Source organism: Carya illinoinensis, chromosome 15, assembly GCF_018687715.1.
Source record: "Carya illinoinensis cultivar Pawnee chromosome 15, C.illinoinensisPawnee_v1, whole genome shotgun sequence".
NCBI lineage: Eukaryota > Viridiplantae > Streptophyta > Magnoliopsida > Fagales > Juglandaceae > Carya > Carya illinoinensis.
This window is the reverse complement of record NC_056766.1, coordinates 45458532-45464950: the sequence shown is the minus strand read 5'-3', so window position 1 is coordinate 45464950 and position 6419 is coordinate 45458532.

The window sequence follows — 6419 nt, the reverse complement described above, 5'->3', positions numbered from 1 at the left end:
GCATGAGATGTGGACTCCTTATCAGCTACAATTAAGTTCCATGCAAAAATTTATATATTGGATAAGTTGTTAGAAGCATGCAAGTTAAGCTTAGGTGGTACTACTCGATCCTCAAAATTTGAGGATAAGTACTACTTACACGTTATAAAACTTGCTGTCTTTATATATTTTTATGGATAAAAAGATTCTCGGACACATGTATTCAAACTGGAAACATTTAAAAAACTTTGATGGTTCTTAGATTATTTAAGGTCTGCATGATTGATTACGACATGTAGCTAGCTAGGACTTCATTGGTTGCCATACATGCATTATTAAAACTCCTAACTTTGAAAACATGACTCATGCAACCTCCTTTGACAAACATTATTTTGATGCATATAATAATAAATGGATAAAGATAAATATTAACTAAAAGCAAATAATAATAATAATAATAATAATAATAATAATACACTACAAGAAATCGGGGATATTCCGGCGATTTAATAATCGCCGCAAAATATTTCATTGGCAAAAGTATGTTTTACTGGCGAGTTAAAAATCCCCGCGAAATTCATGATCTAATAAAACCATTTACTAGCCGGGGCTTATAATAACTATTGCAACGATTATAAAATCGCTGCTATATTACAATATACTTTTCCCATCGCCTAAACTACGTCACTTTACCTCTATCTTTGGGCGCGAAGTCTTATTTTTCATCCTCGTCCCGCACCCCCCCCTGCAACCACCAAAACCCACCCCCCGATTCCCTACGGCCTGCTCCTTCGTTCTCCACAGCCTCTATACGTTCTGTCCTTCTCCAAAAGACCACCGACGCCATATGCTTACCTATTTAAGCCGAAGGAAATCTCCAGCGATTTAGCCACACCACCCCCACGCCATTTTCTTCCCACGGAGGTTGAACCAGAGTCCATACGGCTGAAAGCTTCAGGTTCCATTCTTCGTCTCTCTCTCTCTCTCTCTCTCTCTCTCTCTCTGTCTCACACACTATCTCTCTCTCTCTCTCACTTGTGAAAACCCTCTGATTTTGTAATCCTAGGGCATTCAGTTGTTTCCCCTTCTCTATCTCCACCGAAGATTGAATGTGGGTTTGGTGCTGCACAGCTTGTGAAGTTGTTGGAGTTCTGAGTTGCCGACCACTGGTAAGCACCTTCTCCTTCTCTGCTTCTCATCACACACCCACGTTGTGATGACCCGCTTTTACGTGTATTTTCATTGAAGGGTTGTTTTTAATTTAATTAATATATTGGTTTATTTATTTTAAATTATTGTGTTTTAAATTGGTTTTTATTTATTTGAAGTTGTATTTAATTTATTTAGTCGTTTCACGGTTTTTAATATCGTTTTTGGCGGATTTGTTTTGTTTTCCAGAGTGAGGACTGGACCTCATTTCTTCCCTCCATCTTTTCTTTTTCTCTTTTCTTTTTTTTCTTCTTTCTCTTTTTTCTCCTTTTTCTATCTTTTTCCCTTTCTTCCCGTGCGTTTTTCCCCCGTGCGTCGACTCTCTCTCTCTCTCTCTCCTCTCCTTCACGTCGGATCCATCCTCATCCCCGACCCACTGCCCTCCGGCCACCGTGGTCGACACCACCCCCGCCGGTCGAACCCCCTCCTACCGGCGCACCACCCCACCAAACCCCGGCCCCATCCGGCCAGCCGTTTGGCCGGAAAACGCCCAGCAAGCCCCACGGATTTTGCCTCGATCCGCCGCCGTCGCACCAGCTCCGGCCACCACCTCTTCACCACTTCATCACCGGTCCCTTGCCGTCCTAACCCACCCATTTTCGGCCTCCAATAGTCACCGGAACAGCTCCCACGAGCTAGCTTTCCATTTTGGGAAATCCGGCCATCAACCTCCATTTCCGCCGCCACCCATGGCCAACCACCACTTCCAATAGCTTCATAATCATCCCTAGACCATTCCCTATCAATCCCAAGCCCTGGTTTGTCCCCGTTCAAAAGTGGGTATTTCACAACCCACGGCCACAGTGAATTTTCACTGTTACGTTGCTTTTTCTCCGCCGTTTGCAACGCCGCAAGCTTTCTAGAAATACCGTATAGCGCTGTAAGTATTTTCCAAACCCTACTTTCAGATTTAAATATATATTGCTCTTTCAATATTTAATTGTTGCTGGTTGGTTGATTCCGGACTGAGTCCGAGGAGTTCGGGGGTCGGATGGATGGAGGACGAAGTTGCTTATTTTATTGATTTATGTTGGTTGGTTATTTTTGTGCATTGATATAGCATTTACATGGTGCATGCACGTGTGTTTTTGTTTAAGTGTGAAAAGCCTGTGTATTGGCGTAAGTGGTCTTACGGGTGCGTGTGTATCACGAACCCCAAGCCGGGATGGGGTATTATCTCGGTGGAGCTCCTCTGGTCACTCGGGAGCGGAATAAACTGAGAGACGTCCCCTGGGTTGTCGCTGGGCGACGACGAGAGCGGGGCTAGGGGATGCTTGGCTACGAACGCGCCGGCCCCGGAACCGGGCATCGCTCTACTCACCGACTCCGTGGCCCTTCGCTGGCGAGGGCTAGAGGATGTTTGGCTACGAACACGCGGGGCGTGAAACTGGGCATCGCTCGTTAGGTGTCACATGCGTGGTGGTACTCTGCGGTGTGGCACTGGAGCCAGGGTGTGCGGATGACCCCTAGGGGAGGTCATGGTGCATACAGATAAAATGGATATGGGCCAAATGTGACTTTTGGCGTGGTTTTTGGAAAGGATATGTTTTTGGGCCAAATGGGATTTTTGGCGTGTGTGGAGAAATATGTTTTATGGGTTTTGCGCTTTGGGCATACTTCATGCATATTGTTTGAGTTCTATATGCTTTTATCTGGTGGTGTTTGGGTTTTACTTACCTGCGGTACCATTTTTGGTTCCGTAGATTTTGGTGCAGGATTCGAGGATGAGGAGGAGGAGGCTGAGCCCGAGGATGCGGCTCCGCCGGGTTGCTGATGTTATGCTTTTCTATTTGGTTTAAAACTATATTTCTGTTTTTGTAATATTTTATTTATGTATGTTTTAAACAGCTTGTATTATATTAAGAAAAAAATTCTGGTACTTAGTTATATGGCTTTCGTTTTCCGCTGCTTGTTTCTTTGTGCACATATGTTGCTTTTGCACACACTTGGCACTCGTCTTAGGGTGGTGACCTGGGTTGTCATCATCCAGACGTCACAGGTGGTATTAGAGCGGTTTGGCTCTGGGTAAAACCACATGTCCCGTAGGGAGTACCAGAATGTTTTTAAAGTTGTGTTTTAAAATTTATTTTAAGTATAGTTTCTATTTGGCATGTTTTATTTGTTTTATTTATTTGAGCTTGTTTGCTTGTTTTTATTTATTTAGTTTTATTGCATGCTGGTTTCTTTCGTTTCTTGCCATGTGGTTTTGTGTTTTTCGTTTTATGTTGTTGGTTTTATTTGTTTTTCTTAAAGGGGGTCAAAGGTTGTGTTGTGGCAGGATGGCGGTATAATCGATGATACTATTATTAGGCATGAACATTCAGTGTAGTAGGTTTGAATCTTTAGCGATGTGGTTTGCTTGTATGATGTTGAGGTCTGAAGGGACTGTCATGGTTTAGGCAATCTTTGTAAGGTGGGAACTCACGTAGCAATGAGGAAAGGAATTAGCTTTAAGTCGCTTAAGATGATTGAGGTCAAGGTTTTGTAGAATTTATGTAACGAGACTATAGCATAGGAGAGTGTAGGTTCAACGACTTTTAAGGATATGTTTAAGGGAATTTTATTTAAGGTTTGGGGTCTTTCGCCGCTGTGACCTGGCAGCGCTTCAAGAAAGAGTTTAATGATCGCTTCTTTCCCGCTTCCGTGAGGCGGCAAAAAGCAAGAGAGTTCTCAAGCTTGGTCCAAGGGAGCATGATCGTGGAACAGTACGCCCAGAGATTTATAGAACTTGGGCGATTTGCTCCCCACCTCATCGCCTCGGAGGAAATGCAGGTCGAGCGTTTCCAGGAGGGTCTGCGCCCTGATATATGCAGAACGGTGGTCAGCCACCGGATATCCACTTTTCAGGATTTAGTGGATGTGGCCACTCTTGTAGAGAGAGAGAATAATTTGAGTATGGGCTCCCCTCCAGGACATAAGAGGCGGAGTTTTTCTGGTGAAGGAAGTAGCTCGGGTTCGCCTCAGAAATTTGTTCAGGGGACCGGAACTCGACCGCAAGCGTCCTCAAGTATTCGTATGAGAGGACGAGTGCCAGTTTGCGGAGTTTGTAATAGAGCCCATGTGGGTGAGTGCCCTTCTAGTGGGGCTCGATGCTATAATTGTGGCCAGCATGGTCACTTTGCTCGTGAGTGTCATAGACCAGTTCAAGGAAGCCGTGGAGGTAGACGCGGTGGAAGAACAAATCCAAGACAAGTAGTGCAAGCCCGGGTTTATGCTGTCACACCCGGAGATGTGGATAATGAGGCACCAGCGACTCAGAATGCTGGAGTCATGGCAGGTATGAGTCTAATCTAATCATTCTTGATGAATGCCTTGTGTAGTTTTGTTTTGTTTTATATATATATATTATCGAGGCTTAGAGAGAATGGCATGATCTGGGTGATCTTTTAGGGAAGTAGAATAATTGAGTTCTTTGGTTTCGTGGAGTTTATGAAAATGGTCTATAACATAGTAGGTTGTAAGTTCAACAAATTTCGATGTTAGATTTTATGAAGTTTCAGCAAAGTTTTAAAGTTTGGAGCCTTATAGATTTTAGGAAAATAAGTTTATGGTAATTAAGGTGTTAGGTTCGACAAGCTTTGGGGGGAAATAATTCAATTTCGAGTTTTAGATTTCGTGATTTGGATGAGTAATTTGGTGGCAATTAGGGCTTTAGATTTTACCAGCTTTTAAGGTGAATGTTTTGGATTAAAACCACAAATCTTGAGAATTTCAGAAAATGATTTATTGTCTATTAATGTTTTAGAATTTGAAAGATTTGGGAGTCGATTTTCTATTATGGGATGTAAGTTCTTTGATCTTAGAAGTTCCGAAAGATGATTCTTATTTGATTTAAGGTTTTAGAATTGCAGAGTTGAAGGACTGATTTATAATAAGAATTGAGTTCTTAGTTTTACAGACTTAGTGATGTAGCTTGATCTACTCTAGTGAGTGATTAGTTTGTAACCATTAAAATGGAGTTGATTAGAGTTGAGTTATTGATATGAAAGTTTTCTAGAGTAGATTCTTTTGAGAATTGGAGGTAATGATCTAGTTCGTGTATTTCTTTGAGGATTGAAGATATCGAGCTAGTTTAGAAAATGATTATTGTTAACTCGAGGTTGTAGTAATAGATTTTAGGAAATGATTTTTATCGGTTCGGAAGAAATAGATCCATCGAGGTTTTGGAAACAATAGTTTAATTGTTGGTATTGAATTCGACTGAAGTTGAGACCTCATGTTCTGGAGACTTTTAGGAACGGATTATTAGTAGGTTTAAGGTCATTTTCAGTATAAAGCTTTAAGCGATAACTATTTGCTGATGTTAAGGGTATAAGTTAAGCAAATATAGGAATGATTCATGTTGATTTGCGGATAAAAGTCGAGATGATGGAAATAGTAGTAATGGACTATTTGTGTGTTGGAATGACTATTGGTTTCGGCTAAGGACGTATGAGATCGACACGTGATAGTGGTGAATCGATTGGAGTGTTCAGTCGAAACGTGTTACTCAATGGAATATTGGTTGGCAATAATTGTTATAGCTCGAGGTTATAGTGACAAGTTTTAGGATTGATTCATACCGAGTTGAGGATAATAGATGATGCAGGTTTTGGAAAATGAATTTTTGTTTATTTTGAGGATAAGGTACGGATGTTGGAAATGGAAGTGATGGATCACTTATACGTTAGAATGATTATTGATTTTAGCTAAGGGTACATGAGATCCATTTATAATGGTGGTGAGGGTGTATGGTTTTCGGAGAGTACAAATCCTAGTCTCTTTTTGGCTTGAGAGAAGTGGCTTTGGTGAGTACTGAAGTGGATTAGATGTTATAGTATTAAATTCAATAGATCATAACTTCGAGTTCTTGGTGAGTTGATCGGAGTGTACAATTGAAGTGGGTTACCAATTGGAGTGATGGTTGGCGTTAATTGTTGAGACTATCTTCAAGAATTAATTGCAACTTGAAGTCATAAGAATTTAAATTGGTGAGGCTATACTTTTATTTGGAGATCAAGTATCCAGTTGGGAGAATTGGGGATATGGTTATTTAACTTGGAAAGAGATCGTTAGATCACCATATGTGGTGTATGAAGTAATGAATCTTGGAAGTTGAAACTTATGCATTAAAGGTGGGTAGCATGATCATATGTATGAAGTAATAAAGCATTAGGATCCATGAGTGTTGTTTAATAGTTTTGATGGATTGAAGATTTAAACAGTGTGGCCTGTCTTGAGATTTATTTGTG